Consider the following 25,311-nt stretch of genomic DNA (forward strand, 5'->3'; position numbering starts at 1 on the left):
GGGCTCTCCTGGTAATATTGAATAATGCCATTCAACTCGGCGCAATTTATGACTGCAGTCTTGTGTGCAAAGAATTGCCCTTGCGGAATTCCTACAAATTCAATCGAATGCGTCATAATTCACGAGACGCAGGGGTCGCAAGCGTGCCCAATTGGTCGCAGATGGAATTATATTTTTAGCCGCTGAATGTTAAGCAAAGTTGTATTTTCCTGATATATGCAAGCACCCAAAACTAAACTTTCTCTCTTGGCCCTTTTACCAATACATGTTACCACTTTCCATCTCAATGGACGCCAGAATGTTAAAAGGCAGGGTAGGCATATGTGACAAATCAACTTCCGGGGCACCAGTGGTCCAGGGATGAATATCGGTTTCTAAACCATCAGCCCCACACCTCTAGTACACCAGAAGGGATCCGAACAGATTGGAAACACAATCAAATTATAAACCGCCTTGTCTAATTTTGGTAGCGTGGACGGAAGGGCAGACTTATCTCCAAATGGTTGTGGATCGTTGGTTATTTGCAACACAACGAAAATTCAATTATTACCCAATAATAGAAGGGACTGTAGAGTCAAGTATGTGAGCTTATGGTCCTTTAGAACCTTGCATATGTAATGGATGGGATCACACAGATTAATTCAGAGTCCAAATAACCAAATCAACTCAGGAAGGTGGCAAAGTATTGTTTTATTAACAATTATCTGAAACAGGGAGTTTATAACGAACAGCAACTGACGTATGTTCAATTTCACGCAGCCATGTTCACACAAATCATAGCTTTTATATCAAAAATACATCAGAGATGATGTCATACGACGTGCCAATAATAAAAAACCTATCAAGGGTTGGGATTGGCTAAGGGGAACATCTAAGTATACCTTTCTATAAGGACTAGGATTGCGATTGGCTGCTCACTATCCGGAGGACAACATATGCCTACCTCTAAAACATGTCATCTTCAGAAACATTAGATACACAGTTTCTCATTGGTTTTCGAACTATACGGTCCTTCATTATGTGGACTACTACAATTGGTTGGCACGCTCATGCCAGTCTGGTAACTTCGGTTCACTTAGCAGCATGTAAGCCCAGACCTAGGTGCAAGGAGATGGGGCATGGCACTACCTCCCCACCCAATTAGCCCAGCATCTCTCATCACCCATGCCTACTGCCATGAAGAGTGCCTTTGAACATGGCCTTGCAAAGTATCCTTGTCTCTCGGAATACAAAGGAGTGAGAGCACTCACTATCGTGTTCTGGGACTCCAAATTCAAACTCTATTTTCCTCCTTGGCTCACGTGACAGGAGACCACGTGTTGGTCCATTTTGCAGCTTTTAAATGCTTTAAATGAATTAAACTTGCCACTCTTGGTGTTCTTTCCATATGTTCATAAAGCATGTCTGCATCACATTCCCAAATAAAACGGGGTTGGGCCAGTCCCACAAAGGGGTCCAGTAGCTTACAGGCCAGGCACAGATCTTAGTAACAGTCATGGAATCTGCCGACATACCTTTCCAGATTTGTACCTCTGTCTCATTTACCTTATTTTCCTTAACAATCACCCTTCAGTGTCCTTCCTTTGCACTACAGCCATGATGCGCCTTCAGCCACCTTCCTTACAATTAACTTTAATATTTCCATTCCCATTTTGCTCCATCCCTTAACACTTAGCTCAATCCCCTTCTCTCACCTCACACTCACCCACTTCCCTTGCTGCACCCAGTCATCAATTCCTTGTCACTCAACCCAAGAAGCAGAGGTTGTGGTGTTGCTCTTACTTGCGGTGTCTGCACTTGGACAATGCAGACCAAAGAGGCTGAGGGTACTTCTCTTTTATCATGCAACAAAGGTGCATTTAATTGGAAAGTCGGCTGCAGATTGCAGTTCATGGAAGCAGAGGTAACTGCGAGGGGAGTCCACAAAGGATCTGACGATGAGAGGGAGTAAGAGGCATCTATCATATTTATTTGTGTTTTCAAGGAAGGTAGAGAGTGTGTGCATATGTGCGTATGTGTGTGTGTGTGTGTGTGTGTGTGTGTGTGTGTGAGAGAGAGAGAGAGAGAGAGAGAGAGAGAGAGAGAGAGAGAGAGTTTGGTGATGTGTTTGTGAGTATTTGTGACTGGTAAGTAGATGTATCTTTGTTCATGTGATAATGTATTATTCTATATTCTATATGAGTCTGTTGATTTGTATGTGTGTCTTTTGTGGGTCACACAACAGTGTTGAGGACAAGAACAAAAATGAAGATCTTGAGGAGTTGTTCTGAATCGGGTGGTAATGGGAAAATCAATGATATTTGGCAAATGCTGCCGATTTTACCATCTATCAAATTAAGGGTTTGATCACATACCACTGAGAGGCCAAAAATATCCAGATTGGCCCAAATGTGTTTTGCGGGCACTTCCCATCAATACAGTGAAATACAGTTTCACAACGATACCTCCCGCCTCACCACCTTACCCATGTAACACATAAAAGAAACAGAATTGACTCTTTTGTGCATAAAAATGTACAGTAGTGGTATGGGCCACTGCAGTCCACAATCGATTTCAAACTTCAAACTGAAGGTGAAAATGGTTGGAAAAAGTTTTTAGAACATCTTTTAATGTTACCACCGGAAGAGATGCTATTTCTAAAATACCCCCCTCACTCAAGGGAACAAAAATGGGCTATTAACCCTGATCTATGAAAACAATTTTTGATAACTTCTAATAACATGATTGAAAAATTAAATATTTATTTTTCTAATTTATTCACTATCATGATTTCTTTTTTCACATAATAATTATTTCACATTGTATTACATGGCATCGTTTTTGCAGACTGATTCTCATGTGTGATGCTGCATAGATATCCCCTTTACTGTTGAAAGATTAAATCACTATCACATGACAGTAATCATTATGCATTGCTCACGGGTACATGCAAGATAATATTGTAGAATACGCTGCATATGATATTTTAAGAACACTTCCAATAAACACTTGGTCTGAGATTGATATAAGATGGAGAACCCCTGATGAATGTTCTAAATAATAAGAACAGAAACATGTTGGGGTTAGATGTGCAGCAGGAATTTAGTCATGAAGACTGCGTATTACAGATAATATTTTAAGTTGGGTTATGAGTAGATTGTGAAGCACTTAGGCACTATGTCACTGGGTGTGGGGATCATAATTGCATTTTAGTGATTCCTCTTTCAACAGTAAAGGAGATATATATGCGGCATCAAACGTGAGAGTCAGTCTGCAAAAATGATACCATATAATATAACATGAAATAAATATGTGAAAAAAGAAATCATGATCATGAAAAATAATAAATGATTTTGGAATTGTTCAGTAATGTTATTAGCAGTTATCAAAAAAAAATTAATATTTTGGGGTGATAGCCCATTTTTGTTCCCTTAAGTGCCTTTTATTTGCTTATTTAGATGGTGTGATTGGTTCCTAAAGCTCTCCCCCACTTATCCAGATCCCTCTACTTCGTTTTGAGCATTTCTAAAGTACCTCAGGAGGTCTTCCAGAAATACATCCTACACTAGTGATAAACTCTGAATTGGATAGACTTTCAAAAATAGCACTCCAGTGGTAATTCATAAAATAAATCCACCCAACTTTGAATAACCCTCTTAGTGTGTAATCTATTAATCATTAAGACATGGATGTTTCATCTTTCTGTGCATGGTGTTTTATTGTGCCCACAGGTGATTACTGCAAACAGTCCAGCAGCCACTTCTATAAGCACCATAAAGGAACATCCATGGGAGCTGGTTAGGCTGCAATTAGATTCTTAGTGTAATGAACTCACTGGTGATGAAGACATTCACCAGAGCACAGAGGAAGCATTCTTACAGAATGAAACTGAGGACGAACTCTAAGATATGGACTCTTACTTCCTTGGCAAGTAGGAGTCGTAATAAGCTGCTATGGATTGCAAGAGACCGATGGTGTATGGGCTGTAGTGGTGGCAATATTACCATCCAGGGTCACAGAACCTGTCATTTAAATGCATGCATTGCCACAGCATTATATAGCCACGTGCAGTGGCCGAGGCTCTTCTCCCTCTTACTCAATCACTGTGAAAGGAGCCAGAGGCATAGACAGGGTAGAGCCTGAGCGGGCAAGGCCTACCCGAAATCTGCAAAGGCCCACTTGCCAGCGCTTTGTGGGCATTTACAGATGTTAATGTCACTGGGGTGGGCCCAATTACATTAGCTTTAGGCCCCACTTATTAGACCATTCTGGCCACGTCTCTGGTGGGGGCCGCCCAGATCCATCTCCAAAATAGCTGAAATTAATATGAGGGTACCACTCCATCTTCACAGGAGCCGGGCAGTCCTTGAAGCGCTCGGTTCCTTTGAGGCAGGCTGGATTCTGAAAGGTTTTACCTTTTTATTTTGTTTACATTCTGTAGCTCTGACCCAGGAAAAACCAGTGCATGCAGTCTGGGGGTGGGGGAGGGGGCAATAGCCACCTTGCTCCCCTTCACAGTCTGCCCAAGAAGGATGGGCACGCTACACTTCAAACCCCTTACCACTGGATACCACCCGGGACAGCTCGATCTCCCTCTCTCCTTCCCATCACCCTTTTCTACATCACAACTTTCTTTCGGTTTCTGCAAATTGAATAATAGTCACCTTCTCCACTCCTAGGACCATCTGTATAGTGCCTTCCACTCTGATTCAGGGCACTAGGCCATTTCGTCCCAGAGGCCATCATTATGAGGTAGCCTGTTTTCATTTATTCAATTTCTAATTTGTATAGCCCTGCTCACCATAATTATTTTCCCAAAGCGTTGTCGGTTGAATGCCCTCGGAGGGACGGGGGGGGGGCGGTATGAACTAAACAGGGGTGGATTGCTTTTAAGGCGATAGAGAATTGTGCGGAAATCTGTAATTCGAATGTTTGACATACAGCTAGCTTCATTCTTATGGCAGAGGTGCTGTGCAGTAGTGTTTGTAAAGCAAGCTTCATTCTTATGGCAGAGGTGCTGTGCAGTAGTGTTTGTAAAGCAAGCTTCATTCTTATGGCAGAGGTGCTGTGCAGTAGTGTTTGTGAAGCTAGCTTCATTCTTATGCAGAGGTGCTGTGCAGTAGTGTTTGTGAAGCTAGCTTCATTCTTATGGCAGAGGTGCTGTGCAGTAGTGTTTGTAAAGCAAGCTTCATTCTTATGGTAGAGGTGCTGTGCAGTAGTGTTTGTGAAGCTAGCTTCATTCTTATGACAGAGGTGCTGTGCAGTAGTGTTTGTGAAGCTAGCTTCATTCTTATGGCAGAGGTGCTGTGCAGTAGTGTTTGTGTTATATGTCAGTGCAGGATGTGTGCTATGAACCTGTGCCTTGCGCTAAGCTGCGATGTTGTGGTGTACAAGAGGAGAAAATGGGTCAGCTGTACAAAGAAGCATGTTCACATCTGGGTCATATCTATGTACAAAGGGCAGGGCACCATTTCACAGGCGATCCAAGTGATAAATGAGTCCATGATACTCGCCCTGGTTCCTTCTAGTGCAAGCAAGGCCCCCATTCATGTTTTCTAATGGCGGCACAGCCCCCCTCATGTGCTTTAGAGTTACAGAAAGTGCCGACTACGAAATAACCCAAGTGACGATGCAGGTAAGTTCTCCAAATTACAAGATGCAGTTATTCTCCACTCTGGGGTCCTCGAGGGCCACACTCAGGAGTGCGGGAATTGCCACCTCTTCTCATTCTGCCAGCGATAATTCCACCATTTTACTCGAAGTACCTCTATGCATATATGCTGGAGTTATTTCCACCTGAGAAGTCAGAATTGGGGGGACTGAAAAAACAGGCCAAACATCTGTTAACACCGGTTCCTTCCCCAGCTCCTCGCACCAAGGTTAGAAATGGGGGCCTAATCTTCTTGTGAGCCCCTCATGTCCTGAGCCATTGATTATTTAACTCACACCCGTTCCTCTTCACATTCCCGCTTTTCTTTCCTCCCCTTTTATTCGTTCACTCAGGGGCTCCTGCTTTCCTCTTTGCTTTCCTCCTGTTACCTCTTTCTGCATACTTGCCAACATTATCCATTCCTTTCAGGCAGTGGCGTCGCTAGGTGGATGGGGCTGGGGTCTCCCGGGTCCCCTCTGAAATCCTGGGCCCCCCTTGTACCCTCCCTACCTAAGGCGAGCAGTGACCGTGTTCTCTGTTCGTGGTGTTATTTGTGACACTCACTTAGGCAAATGTCTGCAGATCACACGGCAAATACTCTCCTTTTGTCTCAAAGCTAGCAGTGATCTTGGTATGCATTCTGGCATTGGTATGAACATGAGCACGAGCCGCTTCTCAGGTGTTCCTGCCCGGCTTCTGCACAGCGACCTCCATAGTGTGCAGGGCAGCTTGCAGCCCCTCCCTTCAGAATGTACTGCATTCTTATGGGAGGGCAGGTGCAGTGTGGTGTGGGTAGTTGGTGTGCACAAAAGCCTCCCCTTACTTTTGTCTTTGGCAACCCTTGTGCCACTCCAAAATTTGATTCCTGGCGATGCCACTGCTTTCAGCAGATGCTAGTCCGGACCAGGTTTTTCCTTTGCATTCTAAGACATGTAGTCCTGGATTTTCCCGTTATAAACCAAGGACTACAAGTCCCAGAATGCAAAGTTAAAACTAAGACTGGACTAGTGTCTCCGGAATGGATAATGTAGACATGGATGTTTCTGCCAACGTTCTGCTCCTCTTTCTTTCCACCGCCACCTGTACCAGAAAGGGTGGGACTACTTACTAATACCCAATGCTTGTGCTCCGCTAACAAATCGCTCGCCATCCCCCTGGGTGGTAGCCGCGGCCCGTTGAAGCCTGATCCTAATATGCCAACATTATCCATTCCATCCAGGAGACACTAGTCTATACTCCTAGTGCTGGGTTTAGCCATTGAAACCGCTAGACTACAAGGCCCAGAATGCAAAGTTAAAGCCAGTACTGGGCCAGTGTCTCCCAAATGGTATGCATAGTGTTGGAGTTTCTGCTGATCAGAAAAACAATCTATGCAAAGACCAGAGTGCTGGCAGTGCTTCAGAAATGATTTTGAAGTGGGAGTATTTTACTCATTGTTTTTATAGATTTGGGAGTAAAATAATATGTTTAGGTGTAAAATAAGGAGTTCCATTCCCAATGGGAGTATTTAACACGTGAATAAAATATGTTTCAACTCTAAAAGAGAAATAAGTTTGTGATAATTGTGGCTTTCCACCTAGCTATTCAGGTGTTGGCATAATTGACCTAAAACATTTGACCTAAAACATTTGATTTAATTCTTTTGACCTTCTCTTTGGTCAAATTTAATTAAATATATATATATGCCGGTGGGTAAGGGTATAGATTAGGTTGAGGGGAAGTGGTGTGGTTGCGCGGGTCTTCCCCGCATTTTAGACCGAAAAGAAAGGTCAAATAACATCGATCAAATGTGATTGGGTCAATGTTTTAGGTTTACTAGACCCAAACCAGTTATTCATACACGTTAATCGATCATGTGGTGATTCTATTAGAGCGTCTCGCCTGCGGCACCCGCGCGCCACTGTGCAGGTGAGTGGGTGGAAGCAGGGCAGAGGCTCCTGTCCCTCAGTGTCCTGTTGGTTGGCAGGATTTTTACAACCAGCTTTTCTTTGTTGAGAATGTTTGCCTATTTCTAGGGAGTAAATGTGGCTGTTTGTGGGGTTTGAGGTTGGTCTCCACAGCAGACACATAAGCCACTGAGGGCTGGGGCAGAGCCCGTCACATGCCCGGTCAAGTCCATGGCTAGTATCACCATTGACACTACAGCGAAATGGGGACAGTGTTTCTACGGGTGCGCGGAGGTCCAGCCAAGGCAAGCCCTGGGGAGCGGTGCAAAGAAGGCGATTAATCAAGGCCATTGGAAAGCACAGGGCCGTGACCTCGAGCCCCCTCCCCCCTCAAACATGGAGAGGGCACCCCATTATTCCCTGGGACAGGCGAATAGAAACAGGGTCAGCCTGCTTAAGCAATGGCCTTTAAAATGATAAAATGAACAGCAGCCAAAGTGTGTAGAACACTGACCCAAATAACATACTGCAAGGTAGATCACCTAAAAACCGGTAACATGTAAAGGTCACGAGGGTCAAGAGGTTTCTTTTGGAATATAATGAAATGCAGACACCGGACAGTCCCCGCCCATCAATAGTAGTCACGGATCATGTGTGTAGAATTGTGAAATACGACCCTAGCAACCATCAGTGCACTTAATCCCTGCTGAATGTGTGGCAGCCAATCAGGACCAGGGACGTCATTTGGGGGTTGCCAGGGGTTGCCAGGGCCATGTGGCTCTTTGTTTCTGGGGTGGCTGGCTTTCTTGTACAGGCCTCTTAAAATAAAAAAAACAAGGGGTTTCATAAGTGCAACACTTTGAGCAGTGACCCGAAATAAGAAAAAATAGCAATAACAAATTCTATATAAGAATTGCGAGACTCATGAAAGCTTAATTTTAGGCGCACTTCAGGGGGTGAGTCACTGATTTAGTCGGACTTGGTCTGTTCTTGAACACCTCAAATTCACAATGCAGACAAAGACTATATGTATTTTGCTTTTTGTAGGTTGCAGTTATAGCATGTTTTTTTCTGCTGCTGTCTCTGTTACGATCATTCCAAGCCATTCGATCGCGGTGTCCTCGGTGGTCACTTAACAAAATCCTTGTGCCTAAAAGCTTGTGTACAGGGTAGAAATGTTTGCCCATGGCACATAAAGTGGCTATGATTTCATTGTGCCACAATGAATGCTTTGTTGTAATGTGCCTATGTTTCCCATCTCCCTGGCATGCTGTTCAGGATGTTTGCATGTATGAGGTAACAAGTTCCCGAGTAGGGGATGCCTGCCGTGTGAGTGCACTGCTTTCCCTGCTCTACTCTAAATTCTTAAATACACAGTTATGAGCCCTCCCAATGGTCTGAAGCCTGAAAAGTAGAACCACACAGGCTTGACATGTTATCCAACTTTGCACCAGACCTGCAGACGAACCGGCCTGCTGTTAAATCTCAGTTACCGGTTTAATGGTATCCACTACAGAGTGTAATTTGCGTTCAGATTTTTAGACCATTCAAACGTGTAATTGCTCATTTTACAATAGCCGGTAAGATAGCTAGAGCTGGTAAGATAGCTCAGAGGGTTGACTACTCGCTGCTGCGATGTGTCGGTGATCTGGGGTTGCAGGTTTGAATCTTGGCAAGGCCAACTCAGCCATTCATCTTTCTGAGGTTTATAAATGAGTACCAACACAGGTTGTGTGATATTGTATGTATATTTATTCTATATAAAGCGCTTAAGCAGTAATTTGGTAATATGGGCCTATACACAGAGATATTAACAATACATATGGTGATCCATTCTTGTATGAAATGTATATCACATTGCAGTGATATTGTATCTATATTTATCGTATTGTACTTAGGAACAATGCTATGTGATTCCACTTCCTGTTTTATCAAGGGGTGAAAGGTTGTGTTCCATCACTTCCTGTGATGACACTTCGGGATGGGGTCAAATGACTTCACTTCCTGTGATATCAGAAGTCAAGGTTTGTGTGATGTCACTTCCGCTACCCCTGGCATTTTGGTGAAATGACGTCCCTGATCAGGATGCGGTGCACAGCATGAATACTTACACACATTTGTCAGTGCAGTAGTATTTTCTTTAAAGTCATCCATTGTTACTTGAATGCGTTTACTTGTTGAGGCAAACCTATTTGCATTTTAGCAAACAGTTATGAGAGCTCTCTGTTGATGAGCAGTTGACACGTGTATACGCGTGTGGGTGTATGTGTGTGCGTGTGTGTGTGTGTGTATGCATTCCTGTGCTGAAACCAAATTTTCTCTGAAATGCCACGTGAGAGAAAGTGTAGCCAAACATGGATGAAGGAACAGGTGTGTGGAGTGTGCACATGCTTACAGCGAGTAGAAACAATGCCACATAATTCTGTGCCCAGTGTAAATAGCCAATCCAGTATTTTCTTTGAACTAATACAGGTCAACTATCACTAGGCATTACAACTCAAAACACCAGAATGCCCCAACTTTGTCCTTGGAGCAAATAGATTTTGCAGCAGAGTTGATACCTAGGGCCCGATTCATTGAAATACTTGCGTGGAAACTACGATACTTGCATGCCAAACTGCTTGCGTAATACCGTTCGTCGATTCATGGAATCGAATGTGCTGGATATTCCTTGGACTTGAGTGAATTTCGTGCATGTTCGGCACGGCTCTGCGAGCGGCCGAGTGCCTTGCACGAGACTCCACGCAGAGCATGGGCGAGGCCTGCACAGAGGGCGGAGTAGGGGGCAGAATGTGAAAAAGTGGGCGTTACGAGGGACGGGCCGCAGGCAGTCCATAGAATGCCCAGAAATGTGCACAGCAAAGCGTAGTCACAGATGTACCACGTAACCTCTTGCTTGTGAAATGCCCATGCAAATCCCTCGATCTGTCCGCCACCCGAAGGCAGGCTTAAGGTCACATGCGTATTGGATTCGCAGTGCGGAGGTGATTTTGCATGTTGGATTTAGGGGTGCGTACATGCAGACAGGGTTCCGATCAGACCTAGGGGTGTGCGTATGCTGCATAGTGGAGTGCTGGGCTGGTTTACAGGGGTTTCCATGCAGAATTTCTGAGTTTTACCCGATTCACAAAGTTTCATACGCATGTTGTCGGGGTGCTGGCAGCAGATACGGGGGACCCTGCACAGGGTCCCTGAGCTGCAGGCCTTCTTTCGGTGGACCCCATGCACAATTTGAATGGTATGTCTATTCGCATCAGGGCGAGCGCGCAAATGTAGCTGTCCTTGCTGTTTATGTTATTTTGCGCTGTAGATTCCATGAATACACGGGGTGCACATTTATTATTCTGCGTGAAGGCTCGCTCGGTGTCATACTCGACGTGTGGCAATTGCGGGACAAATGCGCACGTTTCCATGAATCAGGCCCTTGTGCAACAGGGAGAGCGGATAAGGAGTTTGTTCCCAATCCACAGTATCTAAACATGTTTTCATGAGGGCAAAACTGTAAGCACGTGCAGGGGTTGCAAGTTAGGATGAGGGGGATAAGATTTTTCTTTGCACGCTTCTATCATCCCCACCCCTGACCCCCTCTGAATAAACGTTTACATTTCAGGAGACATACATTAATAATGAAAGGAGCACATCTTTTAAATGTACAAAACTGTTCTTGAATCTTTTCTGCAGAGTACAACGCGGACAGGAATATTCCTCGAAGCTCTAACGAGCAGTTCCTCTAGTCTAATGGTTAAGGGAGTTCAAATCCTGGCCTCAGGAACAAAAGAACAGGGGTTACATTAATGGCCCCAAATAATTCGGGAGAGACATGTTTGCTTGAATCTGCCCCAATGACGAGCACTGCCCCGCATAAAACAAATGCCACTCTCGCTCTCACCCCCACATCCCCCGCCACCCCCGCACTTGCACGATCTGAATGACACAAGGCCTAGTAACATCATTGGTAACTCTTTATCCCACCCCAAAATGCATTCACTATACAGGTTTTCGTTATAAAATCCTCGCGATATGAGCATTCACTATAACGGATTCGATACAAACACTGTATACCGGAAACAGCCGCCGCGACGGGGCGGGCCAGATCCAAGCCACAAAAGCAGTGCTTACTTTGACCTCTTTCTTGACCTGGGACAAATGCTTGATAGTCTGGCCCCTGAAAGACAGACCTGCAAAAGTGCACACACTCAGCCGCGAGGGAAGAGAGAATTAGAATTCAAAAGGGTGCTTACTTTTGGCTCAACGCTCCAGAGGAAAGGGTGGGGAGAGGGGTCCAAGGATGTGGGGCGAGGGGCGTTTGCTAAATAAAACCAGCTTGAACCAGTTTTTGTTTCTGTCTGCCCAGCCCCAGTGCTTTAAATGGGCCGGTCCTACCCACCTCTCAGTACCGGCACTTCTTATTTTTGAGCATTTGACTACCTGCACTTCTCAACGCCTGAAAGAGAGTACCAGTACTCACATATGTTGCGAGGTGAACATGAAAGCTTTTCATTTCACTTTATCGCAACTTAAAGGGCCAGCGATGGCCAATCAACCGGCTCTTGCCGAGTCCGAGATCCGGCATTAGATGTGTAGCCGGATCTCGGGACCCGGCCTGCATGATAATCATGCCCCCACCCCCCAAGTTCACGGAGGCATCTTTGACCCATAGCGAACCAGGGGGCTCAGTGATATGATTTAATCTGCTCTGCAGCACACACAGCAGATTAGATCACCGAGCCGCCAGCTTCACATAGGGACCAGGTTGGCGAACGCCAAACTGGGGTGTCAGTGATTGGTGCCTTTTCCTTGAAATGGATTCTGGTATTTGTAGTCTCTCAAGATGAGGGCGGGGTGGATTGTCACAATTGTAGACGTTTTGCTTAACACATTTCTATGTTATAAAAGATGGCTTGTAAAGAACACAAAACGTAGTAAGGTACGCTCACAAATATATGAATCCTTATATTTATATATTTGTGTGCGTACCTCTCGATGGTTTGTGTACTTTTCAAGCTGTCTTTTATAAAGCAGAGTATTGTTGAATGCAAAATAGGGGGTGAGGCGGGGAGATGAGTGCAAACGAGTCGTCAATATTTGCCCAGGATGTCATGAGGCAAGAGTTCTTGCAATCCGGGAGACTGCAGCTCATCAGCTGATGTGACCCCAAAGCGATTTTAAAGTGGCAATGATAACATATCTTTGGGTGCGCCACGGCCATGGAAGTGAGGCACAGTGTGGAGTTTGGAAAGAAGCAGCATGACGGAAATTGCTCAATTTTAAAACTATTGTTTTGAATTTTCCTTTGAGCGGAGTTCAACTGCCAGTTCCGCCCACTCAGAACTCTGCCCCCTACGCGACCTTGTGATCCCCCTTCACATTGTTGCTATTTCCACCACTATAAAGGGCTATGCTTTGGCAGCCTTTGCTGGGGAAATCATCCCCCCCCCTCTCCACCACCCGCAGTGAGTAGTGCCCACAGTGTCTCCGTCAGGGCCCACTCTGTAAAACATAAGGGTGGCCCCAGGGGGAATGCGAATACCCCGGGGTATTTTGGGCGCTGCACAGGCCAATGAGCTGGCCTGCGCACAGCGCGCCCACAATGTTATTTAAGGGGGCTGGGACGGTTCGGGAGCAGGCGACGGTTAGGACGAACGTTTGTCGAGTAGAGCTGCGGTACAACACATTTCGGCGCAAGCCTTTTGGCGCAGGCCGTTTTGTCGTACCACTGTGGCTGCAGGGCCCCTTTCGGAGCAGGCACAGTGGCGGGACAGCCAACTAGGCACTGGTCATTTGGCACGAGGGTGATTTAGACGCGGCTGACATTGCCACCTATTTGTAAACGGCCCTCACGCCAAATGAGCACCATAAAGGTGAGGCTTTAAGTTGCATGTGCTACAAATGTGCTCGTTTCCCCTCTGCGAGAGGAGCTGTGCCTGGCACTGTGGGCACCTCAGCAGCTCCCTTTGGGCACCTCGGAGCCTCCTGGGAGGAGCTACTGTCTCTCGCCACTCTCAGGCCACTGGGCAGGCAGCTGGGGTTCTGCCTCCCCTGTGCTACCTCTCAGCCAACTAAACAGTGGTTTCTGGGGAGCAGACGCAAGCACCACCCGTCTGCCCAGCAACTGCAAGGAGGACGCGCAAGGACCTGCCCTTTAAATCCGAAATGTTTTAGAAAAACCTCCATCAGCTATGGTGAGCATTAGAAAGGAAAGGGCTGGTACAATGCTTGGCGTGGTAAAAAGGCAACAGGCTGGCTTTGCATGCTGTATGTTCGTTCAGGGCATGCGTGTTGCAGCGACGAGTGTGTCAGGCCGCTCCAGCACAAACAGTGGAAAGTGCCTGTTAGTAACGGTGTGCCCAAACATACCAGCGCTGAAAGGTCCCTGCACCCTGCTGGGTGATAAGGGGCCTGCAGCAAAGTGGCAGGCACCGAAGGGCTGGAGCCTAAATGTTCTGCTCCGGCCGCTAGCTCTCCGCACTGTAGGCGTGGAACACTGCTTCGCTAAGTGGGCTTCCCCTGTTACCATTTCTGTCCTTTGATGGAACGGGGATTTATTTTTGAAAGCCTGGCAAATTACTTTTGAAGATGTTTCTTTCCTTATTAGCAGTGCCTATTCCAATATGTAAATGTTTAAGTAATTGGAGTTGTGATGGAACTCCCCTTCTGAAGCTTAGATTACAGCTCTGATATTTGCTGGTTTGATAGGCAAAAAAGAAAGTCTCAATTAATATTGATATTCAAACAACAATCTTAACACAATTGTGTCTTGTCTCCCTGCCCTGTATGCATGTAATGCTAGGAGTCACTGACATGGAATGCTGTGTGTGAGAATGTTATGTTCTGAATGGTTCTGTGAACGTGCAGTTGAGAAGATGGATTGACTGAGAGGGGATGCTGGTGGATGTCTATCCAAGTAACTTACCTGATGTGGCCTAAATGTATTCATGTACCCTGTAGCCGAAGCTGGAACTCCGTAAAGATGTGTCCTGTTCCTACACTCGTGTCAGTGTCATGCTTGGCCAGGAAACCAACTTAACAACAATGCATCACAACAAACTAGACGCTTGTGTGAGGGGATCTCAAATACACTGTTTTACCACAGTGTGTGCTCCTTAGCCCATATATCAATCTCCCTGGACATCGCCTGCAAACAACGGGATGGGCCTAAAAGGGACCGGTGCCCAAAGTGCCGTGCTGAATTGGGCGGCGTCGAAAGCGCTGCACCCGAATGCGCGACTTCATAGCTTGGTGCGTACCTGCACTTAGTTTTTCCATTTAAAGCCCTGCCCAGCCCTGAACAAAGTACTCTTAGAACGGTGTAATGTATCGGCCTGCGGAAGAGACCCGTGTGGTCTTGAGCTCCAGCCGTCCCTAATATTTAGTCCAATAAAGGTCCAATATCGGAAAATCGCATGTTGTTTTCTTATTTGTTTTAAACAATAATCAGTTATTTATTTAAAATGTGTCCTTAATAAAGAGCAGTATCAGAAGTGCGTTACTTGGGTTGTGATAAAGTGCCACGCAACATGTCACATGTAAGGCATGGGAAGTTGACCCAGAACAGTAATTTAGCTGGGGTTTTCTCAACTTTAAAATGATTGGATGCAAAGGAATTAGTGCCTAAACCGTAACCAACCGGCGCTGGTGATATTCAGCCCACGTGATCATTTTTGGAAGTGCAAAGACCTGTCTTCCTTCTTGTATGGGATATATGAAGGTGCAGCCTAGCTGGGAAATAATGCAGGCATCCGAACAGGCGTGCCACAGGGATCGAACCTCAGACCCTCCCTGTTGAACATCTTCACCAACGACATCCCGACAGATCTCCACAAGACCGACCTGGCACTGTACTGCAGATGATGTTGCAGTCATCTGCCAGTCATTCAGCAAAAAGGAAGTGGCGAAGAACCTGTAAGCTTCATTGGATACCATTTCGACGTGGTACAGAGACTGGCGGATAGAACTCAACAGCAGCAAGACAACCGCAGCGCTGTTAACCAAAAAGAAAATCAAGGTGAGCCCGCACATCAGCCTCAACAAGGAGACCATCAAGTGGGAGAGCAGCAGCCACTACCTCGGTGTGACCCTGGACAGCAAACTCAATGGGGAAGCCATATCGAGAATACTCAGCAGAAAGCAACAGGAAAGATGGCAGCGCTGTACCCACTCCTGAAGAGCAAGTCCATGCCCCCCTGGACAAAGATCAACATCTACAAGGCGATCATCAGACCTACGCTGACGTATGCCTCCCCAGCATGGATGACCTGCCATGAGCGACACCGGAAGAGTCTTCAGATAGTCCAGAACAAGGCCCTGCGGATATCGTCTGGAGCTCCAATCTTCACAAGGATAGCAGACCTTCACAGAGACCTGGACATCGAGATGTTGGACGAACATCTAGCGAAGCTGAGTAAGAACTTCTGCCAAGGACTGGATCAGAACCTGAACCCTCTGATCAGAAGACTCACAGCCACCACTGCAAACCCCTTCGACTGCTACCTGCGTCCCATCACTGCGAAGACCCTGTGAAACCAGTCTTACTGTAACAAGCCCACACAGCACAGACCAAGAAGAATCCTAACACACGACTACATACTCAACCCGAGAAGATGGAGTAATGAACCTCTGGATGGATAAGGAAGACAGGACCGCCCAGCGATTGTCGAGATGTTCTTTGAAAAGTAGGGTGGGATTTCAGGTCCTTAGAGAGGGCAAGTCTGAAAGTTGTATTCTCGGGTGCTATCAGTCCTCCCCATGTGAAAACATTTGATGTCATTTTTGATTCTATTATCGATTTGACATTGCAAGTTTCATCGATAGTCAGTAGTAGAAGTTCTTAAACAAATGTGGCTCTACCTCACCGATTTACACTTGGCAATTGGCCCCAAGCTTGACTATAATAATGTGGATATCACCCCCGCGGCAAGGGCCGACATGGCTGGTAATGGCCCGCCAGCCAGAGCTACAGTAGTCGAGGCATGTGGGCTGTTACCGGCCGTGTCTGCACGCCCGCCGCGGGTGTTTAAAGCCATTTGCTCCACTGGGTTCATCTGGGGTACGAATGGTTTTTTTTTATTATTTTTGTTGAGGGAGACAAGTTAAGGGCGTAGGGTGCAAGCTCTTCTGAGAAAAAAAAAATGGTTGGGGCCATAGGAACAAAGGGGGCCGGAGCACAAAGCACTGCTTCCAAATGAAAGTGGTGAAAGCAAGATGGCTTGGGGGATGGCTCGCAGAGTGTCAGGGTTGGCCTATCCGCGTTCTACAGGGTTTCTTCGTCCCATTCGAGAGTAGCAGTGCCTGAAGAACAGGGGGAGAAAAAGCCCAAAAGTAGCCCAGAAAACTAAAACGAGCCCAATGCAGCCCAAACAGCATAGCGTGGCGCGTGGAGCGGGCAGTGATTACAGAATTGCGTCCAGGCAAGACAGCTTCTGATTGGATAATCTGTCTTCCCCGGGTGTGGATGCGTTTTCCATGGCTGCTCCCAAGGTGCTTCCACCAGGCTACAGTTTCCACAACGCAGTGTTGCAACAGCTAATAACATACCCTGTACATCTCACTTTACTCCAACTCTCTGCCATCTACATCTGTGCAGGCCAGAGTACATTGTAAGGGTGGAATCCAGGCTCACAACTGCACCCGCGAGACATTGACCCTCATTACTCTTCCCAGATTGAACATGTCAACTGCAGATGGAAAGAGTACTACCTCCACGCCCTATCCGCCTCGTCTCAGTACTTACCCTATGAAGGCCATCCACCATTTGACAGAACCGTCTCCCAAAAGTTCTTCCTTTTTTCCCCCTTTGTCGCCGGGGTGTAAAGCACCTGCTGACCGGTCCCATAATCCTTCTGTTTTCTGTCTGTCCTTCCGGACTGGCGGGCAGTGAACCGGGGAGAGGCTGCTCTCTGCTTTTCCTGAAGATTTTGACCCCGCTGCTGAGGTTTGGGGGTCTGGGAATGCTGTTTGTGATTGCCCCCGCAGTCGATGCTGGGTTTTGACTTTAGGAGGGGAGGGCACTGGACTCTCCGCTGGGCCGAGAATCAGGGCTGCCCAGGCTTGAGGGTGGTAGCAGAAAGCCGACCGGCTGGTCTCTTGCATTCAGAATCTTTGACCCTGCTTCTGGGCTTTGGGGTGTAACTGTGCTATTTGTTTTCCCCTCAGCCCCACCTGGGCTTGGACTCCAGGAGGGGTGGGCAGCCTCAGGCCTGATGAGTATGGGGCACCCCGGGATTCTCTGCTAGATGGGGTCCCAGGAGTGCTCAGGCTTGAGGGTGACTGCAGCTGCCTCTCCATCGGGAGGGCTCTGGGATTCTGTGACGGTAGCCAATGGAGAACAGAGTCCTGCATGGGGATTGGTGGACATCAGACACTCCTCCAAGGAGCCTTAAGGTCACGTGAGTGGGGCTGGAGGAGGGGGGATATGACTACTGTTGCCTATATTCTGTTTATGGGGTTTGATGATTCAGCAGCCTAAAGCCCGCAGACAGCGCAGCGCCTCTGCTGCGCGTCCCTCTGCTGCGCTTGGGTACTGCCCCCTGTTGCATCAGTGCAGGCGGTCATTGGGGTGGGCAATATTTCGGCAGGGTGGAGTGGCTCCCAGTATGAAAGGAAAGACCCTTTCTTCTGCCTCTTCCCTTCGAAAATGTTTTATTTTTAAAAAACAGTTGTATGGGTGGTTCTGACTGAAAGAAAGGGTTTGGCAGGCTGCTCTGCAAGCTTCCCTCTGTCCCGCCTTCCCAGCCCCATTGCTGTCCCTGTAGCAGTTCCCAGGCAGTCACAGCTTGATCTGGATAAGGTCGAGGTCCTCTTAAGGGGACCACACCTGTGCAAGGAGGTTCTGGGAATCTAGGGGGAGTCTATCCCTTTCTGTGCTCTCGGATTGTCTGCCTTTGGGAAGGAGCTTGTTTCACGGGTTGCTATGGTAACCTCGCAAACACTAGCAGTCGAAAGTAATTGGGGAAGCAGCCTGTGCACAGGCAAATTCAGACGTGGAGTGTCCAAGCCTGTTTTGTGTTAACTCTTCCTGCTTGCAGAAAAGTGTCTGTCCTCCAACGGATTGTGTTGGTTTCAGACTTGGAATATTAACGAAGGAATAAGTGGCTGTGATGAAAGCATTGTGGTGGAGTAAAGGTCTCATTCCTTTGAAAATGGTTTGTATAATTACATTGGAAGTGCAGGGACCTTTCCATTTAGGCCATTATTAGGAAGCGGGCTTGATGGAATCTGCATAGCACAATGGTTAAGTATTGGACTATGAGACAGCAAGAGTTGGGCGTTCAATACCCATGCAGGGGTGAATCTTGGTGGTGGGCGTTATACATTTTTGTATAAAAAAAGGCACAACAGAAAGGTGTAGATGCAGAGCAGTTCTCACCCAACGTTCATACGCGGGCTCCAGGGCTCTGAAAGTGGGGAGAGACTTCGTCGGGCCCCATCAGCCGTCGGGCGCTATCTCCATTGCAAGGTACAGGTGTAACTGGGCTCTGAGCATTTTGACAGGACGGTCCCCTGGTGACACAGCGCCACCAGGGAGGTGGGCAGGACGGTCCCCTGGTGACACAGCGCCAGGGAGGTGGGCAGGACGGTCCCTTGGTGACACAGCGCTAGGGAAGTGGGCAGGACGGTCCCCTGGTGACACAGCGCCAGGGAGGTGGGCAGGACGGTCCCCTGGTGACACAGCGCCAGGGAGGTGGGCAGGACAGTCCCCTGGTGACACAGCGCCAGGGAGGTGGGCAGGACGGTCCCCTGGTGACACAGCGCCAGGGAAGTGGGCAGGACGGTCCCCTGGTGACACAGCGCCAGGGAGGTGGGCAGGACGGTCCACCGGTGACACAGCGCCAGGGAGGTAGGCAGGACGGTCCCCTGGTGACACAGCGCCACCAGGGAGGTGGGCAGGACGGTCCTCTGGTGACACAGCGCCAGGGAGGTGGGCGGACGGTCCCTTGGTGACACAGCGCTAGGGAGGTGGGCAGGATGGTCCCCTCTTGTTGGCTCCTGTATCTTGCTCCTCTGTCATCACATGGCTTGCGGACCACCATGGCCAATATTTCCAGGATTATGGCTCCGGTCCTCCAAAGGTGTTGTTGCTTGTTGTTTGATCATGCTTAAGTGAAGGGTCAGTGCGATGATTCTGGTTTTGGTGAGGTCAAGAGCCCTTCGGGTAGTTACTGGGCCCCTGAGTCCTAGTGCGTAGTTTGAGCACGGTGCAGCCGATGTGGACAGACTGATGTAGGAGCCGGTTTCCTGCATCCCCTCTCTAGGGTCCTATCTTCTGGCTGCAGAAGGCTTGTGTCCTGTTCCTTGCAGTGAGGTAGGGTGTCAATGTTTGAGTGGGCTCTCCCTTGCAGTCCTCTGACTGTTCTGCTAATTGTAGTCATGTGGCCAATCCCATTACTGGGGGAGGGGTGAATGCCTCGCCCTTTCTGGTGCTTTAACCAGCATTGCATATTGGATGTGGGGCCCTGGATCCGAATTAGCCAATGGTCCCCTTTTCAACCGAGCGTGGGATTCTTTTGCTACTAACATAGCAAGTCGGATCTGGTGGGACATCATATCAGAGCTTTTGGATGCAGAGCCCGTATCCTGGCACTTTGGCACCTGATTCCTTCCGCTTTTGGTATCTGCTTCTGCAGCCCACCCGAGAGGCAGTTCTAAGGGTTGCAGACAGGGGGCAGGATTGCGTGCTGATTGTTTTGATGCGCCGGCCTCTGGGTAGAAGGTCTCAGGCGTAGCCACCTCGTTCATAGGGCTGCTCTCCTCTGTATTAGGGTTTTTGGGTGGGGGTCGGAGTCTTAGGAGTTCCTGCCTTATTACCATCTTTGTGTGAGGGGTGCTGGCCCTGTTGCGCATTCCATACCCCGAGATCCAGGCTGGATTTGATGAGACCCTTTTGTTTCCCTATTTCCCAGCGCTTGGGAGGGTTCCATGCTTGAAATTCTGCTGGCCAGTAGTTGGTGGATTGTTCTTGGATAGAATTTTTGCTGGTTGGCTCTTCCTGCTCTCCTAGCTCTGGGAATAGAGTTGCAGTTGTTATCCTACTCTGCACAGGGAATGCTAGGCTATTGGCTTGCTCGGTTCCTCTTCAGCGCTCCACATGTTGGGAGTTTGCCTATAGTTGCTTTCTTTCCTGGGCGTTGGTGGGTTGTTCTTGGATAGAATCTTTGCTGGTTGGCTCTTCGTGATCTCCTAGCTCTGGGAATAGAGTTGCAGTTGTTATCCTACTCTGCATGGGGAACGCTGGGCTCTTTGCTTGCTCGGTTCCTCCACAGGGATCGACATGTTGGGAGTTGGCCTATAGCTGCTTCTTTCCTGGGCGTTGGTGGGTTCTTCTTGGATAGAATCTTTGCTGGTTGGCTCTTCGTGATCTCCTAGCTCTGGGAATAGAGTTGCAGTTGTTATCCTACTCTGCATGGGGAACGCTGGGCTCTTTGCTTGCTCGGTTCCTCCACAGGGATCGACATGTTGGGAGTTGGACTATAGTTGCTTTCTTTCCTGGGCGTTGGTGGGTTGTTCTTGGATAGAATATTTGCTGGTTGGCTCTTACTGCTCTCCTAGCTCTGGGAATAGAGTTGCAGTTGTTATCCTACTCTGCATGGGGAACACTGGGCTCTTTGCTTGCTCGGTTCCTCCACAGGGATCGACATGTTGGGAGTTGGTCTATAGTTGCTTTCTTTCCTGGGCGTTGGTGGGTTGTTCTTGGATAGAATCTTTGCTGGTTGGCTCTTCCTGCTCTTCTAGTTCTGGGAATAGAGTTGCATTTGTTATCCTACTCTGCATGGGGAACGCTGAGCTCTTTGGTTGCTCGGTTCCTCCACAGGGATCGACATGTTGGGAGTTGGCCTATGGTTGCTTTCTTTCCTGGGCGTTAGTGGGTTGTTCTTGGATAGAATCTTTGCTGGTTGGCTCTTCCTGCACTCATAGCTCTGGGAATAGAGTTGCAGTTGTTATCCTTTTCTCCACAGGGAATGTTGGGGCCTTGGCTTGCTCGGCTCCTCCAAAGGGCTTGTCGTGTTGAGAGTTTGCCTAAAGTTGCTTTCTTTCCTGGACGTTGGTGGGTTGTTCTTGGATAGAATCTTTGCGGATTGGCTCTTCCTGCTCTCCTAGCTCTGGGAATAGAGTTGCAGTTGCTATCCTAGTCTGCATGTGGAACGCTGGGCTAATTGTTTGCTCGGTTACTCCACAGGGAACGAAATGTTGGGAGTTGGCCTATAGCTGCTTTCTTTCCTGGGCGTTGGTGGGTTGTTCTTGGATAGAATCTTTGCTGATTGGCTCTTCGTGCTCTCCTAGCTCTGGGAATAGAGTTGCAGTTGCTATCCTAGTCTGCATGTGGAACACTGGGCTCATTGTTTGCTCGGTTACTCCACAGGGATCGACATGTTGGGAGTTGGCCTATAGCTGCTTTCTTTCCTGGGCGTTGGTGAGTTGTTCTTGGATACTATCTTTGCTGGTTTGCTCTTCCTGCTCTCCTAGCTCTATGAATAGAGTTGCAGTTGTTATCCTACTCTGCATGGGGAATGCTAGGCCCTCGGCTTGCTCGGTTCCTCTACAGGGATCGACATGTTGGAGTTGGCCTATAGTTGCTTACTTTCCTGGGCGTTGGTGGGTTGTTCTTGGAAAGAATCTTTGCTAATTGGCTCTTCCTGCTCTCCTAGCTCTGGGAATAGAGTTGCAGTTGTTATCCTACTCTGCATGGGGAACGCTGGGCCCTTGGCTTGCTCGGTTCCTCCACAGGGATCGACATGTTGGCAGTTGGCCTATAGTTGCTTTCTTTCCTGGGCCTTGATGGGTTGTTCTTGGATAGAATCATTGCTGGTTGGCTCTTACTGCTCTCCCAGCTCTGGGAATAGTGTTGCAGTTTTTATCCTACTGTGCACAGAGAATGCTGGGCTATTGGCTTGCTCGGTTCCTCCTCAGGGCTCGTCTTGGTGGGAATTCACCTATACTGGTTGGCTCTTCCTGCTCTCCTAGCTCTGGGAATGCAGTTGCTATCCTGCTCTGCATGCAGTTGTTATCCTACTCTGCATGGGGAACGCTAGGCTCTTTGCTTGCTCGGTTCCTCCACAGGGATCGACATGTTGGGAGTTGGCCTATAGTTGCTTTCTTTCCTGGGCGTTGGTGGGTTGTTCTTGGATAGAATATTTGCTGGTTGGCTCTTCCTGATCTCCTAGTTCTGGGAATAGAGTTGCAGTTGTTATCCTACTCTGCATGGGGAACGCTGGGCCCTTGGCTCGCTCGGTTCCTCCACAGGGATCGACATGTTGGGAGTTGGACTATAGTTGATTTCTTTCCTGGGCGTTGGTGGGTTGTTCTTGGATAGAATCTTTGCTGGATGGCTCTTCCTGCTCTCCTAGCTCTGGGAATAGAGTTGCAATTGTTATCCTACTCTGCATGGGGAACGCTAGGCCCTTGGCTTGCTCGGTTTCTCCACAGAGATCGACATGTTGGCAGTTGGCCTATAGTTGCTTTCTTTCCTTGGCGTTGGTGGGTTGTTCATGGATAGAATCATTGCTGGTTGGCTCTTCCAGCTCTCTGGGAATGGAGATGCAGTTGTTATCCTTTTCTGCCCTGGGAATGCTGGGCCCCTAGCTTTCAGGGAATCCTGGGCCCCTGGCTTGCTCGGTTCCTCCTCAGGTCGGGCATGGGAGTTTGCCTATAGTTGCTTTCTTTCCTGGCTATTGGTTAGTAGTTCTGTGGGTTTCTACCACCCCTTAAAGTTGGATGGTTTAGGGCTGGGGTCGTGAGCCTGCCTACGGTACACCTATTGACCAATCTGGTATTGTGTCTTTCTTTAGCAGCTGGCATTTTACCCCTCCCATGCTTGAATTACAAAATTGGAAGACCACTTGTTCCCATTGTGTAATTCGAGCTTTTCGGATTTCGGTTGTTTGTCCCCCGCTGGGCATTTAATGTATGAGGGGGACACCCCCGACCCCCGCAACCCCTGCAGGCCATAATACCGAACTAAGGTAGCGGGGGACACCCCCCCAAACTCCACTCCCCTTGTTCGGTATTATGGGTTTCTAGTTTTTTTTGCCAAGCTGAATGAGCACTAAGTGTGCATTCAAAGTTTTTTTTCCCCTCTATTTTCGGGTAAACGCGTTTTATTTATTTATTTATTTATTTATTTCTACCGTGCCGAAAACCTGCAGGCACAGGGCGGGCACTTCCGGCCTCTGCATTAATGTTAACCTGACCACAATGTGCAACTCTTTGAAACCCACGGGTGCCTTTACAAAGGGCTGCGGCCGGGAGGCCGCACGGCCCGGCCATGTTTTAATGCAGTGGAAACCGCGCGGCGCAGCGATCGGGGAATAATTACGTTTCCAGACCGCTCCAGGCGGAGCACTGACCCGCAGAAGGTTTCCATGGGCCCTGCGCCATGGACCTTACTTAACCACTCGGATCAATAGGGAATCATTTGGCCTCGGCACCCCCAGGGCACGACTCGTTTTAAATCAATGCAATTCCTCCTGCCTTTATGATTGGAGAGCAGAGGTTACAGGCCAATGAAAGAGGAAAAATCAGTTTATATAGAGGAACTACACTTTTAATGCCATGTTTTCTGAAGCATCACAGGAGTTATACTGGAGTCATTAAACCGCCAGGTGGAGTGGGCCGGGAACCAGGAGAGGCATGGAAGTGCACATGGTGCAAACAATCCCTGCCCCTCTAATTAGGGTGTGGGGTTGGGAGGGCAGGAGAACATTTGGAACAAAAAAAACCGGGCCTATGAGGTGTTAAGTTTGAGGGTTAACACACTGTCAGCTTTATAACACATTCTTTACTTCAAAAGAATATTGAGGTTCAGCATAGATGGGAGTAAGGTGGCAAGGATTAAGAGGATCAGAAAACCATAGTACCCTCCCAAAAGCGCCCTCTGGCGCAGAGGCCACTGGGAATTCTAGAAAGTTCCCCGTAGGCCAGTCCGCCACTGCCAACAGCCCTGACAGAAATTCTATGTATTCACCGGAGGCCAGTTTTGTGATTCTCTTTGCTTTATTTAAGCCCCAGCAACAGCATTTTAAAACGAAACACCAGTGAAACTACATCTTCCATCCCACTCACCGATACGGCAGTTTGTAAAAATAAGTCATGTGCTTTTTCTAGTCCAATCTGCTAAACTCTTTCCTTAATTCCCTGGTCCTCTTTCTTTGTTGCGCAGGCAGCAGAGGAGGCGGCTTTCGTGTTGATTTTGTTGTGGTTCACACTTTTTAAAGCATCGTTTGCATAGATTTTCTGCAATAAAACCCTGGGGAGGTTTGGAAAGCAACTGCTGTTTCGAGAGGACTGATCATTGAATAGAGGTAGTTTTCCTCTCAGCGGCTGCTTCGAACCCACATTGCACACAAGCATCTGAAAAGGATTGAAGCGGTCTCGTTCGGCGTCGGCGGGGCCAGGGCGCTGAACACCCTGAGGGTGCACTCAAAAGCAGTGGGAGACACGAGGGCCCACCCTTCAAAGGCTGCGCTCTACCGCTAGCACTCAGTGCAGTCTGTGGAGCTAGGAGAGGCAACTGGGCGTCCTTCCCATGTGCACTCTGGTGCGGTGCACAATGCCTCCTCCGTGGACCAGTCCATTATGAACCTCTTCGCCAACGCCCGGGCCAAGCAGAAGCGCACCTGAGAGGGAAACAGTGCAGAAGACGTGACGCCTGAGAAGGAAACAGTGCAGAAGACGTCACGCCTGAGAGGGAAACAGTGCAGAAGACCTCACGCCTGAGAGGGAAACAGTGCAGAAGACCTCACGCCTGAGAGGGAAACAGTGCAAAAGACCTCACGCCTTGGAGGGAAACATTGCAGAAGACGT

The 25,311-nt window shown here is 48.1% G+C and overlaps 1 long non-coding RNA gene across 1 annotated transcript in view; it reads right to left on the minus strand.

Moving 5' to 3' along the window:
• LOC138565825 (uncharacterized) overlaps positions 1 to 17,684 on the minus strand; it is a 147,499-nt gene extending 129,815 nt beyond the window's left edge. The window contains exon 1 of the long non-coding RNA XR_011301636.1: positions 17,246 to 17,684. This is a non-coding gene — a long non-coding RNA (uncharacterized lncRNA). The remainder of the gene's footprint in view (positions 1 to 17,245) is intronic.
• Between the last annotated feature and the right edge of the window lie 7,627 nt (positions 17,685 to 25,311).

This window comes from Ambystoma mexicanum, chromosome 2p, assembly GCF_040938575.1.
Source record: "Ambystoma mexicanum isolate Mex_15411 chromosome 2p, UKY_AmexF1_1, whole genome shotgun sequence".
Lineage (NCBI taxonomy): Eukaryota > Metazoa > Chordata > Amphibia > Caudata > Ambystomatidae > Ambystoma > Ambystoma mexicanum.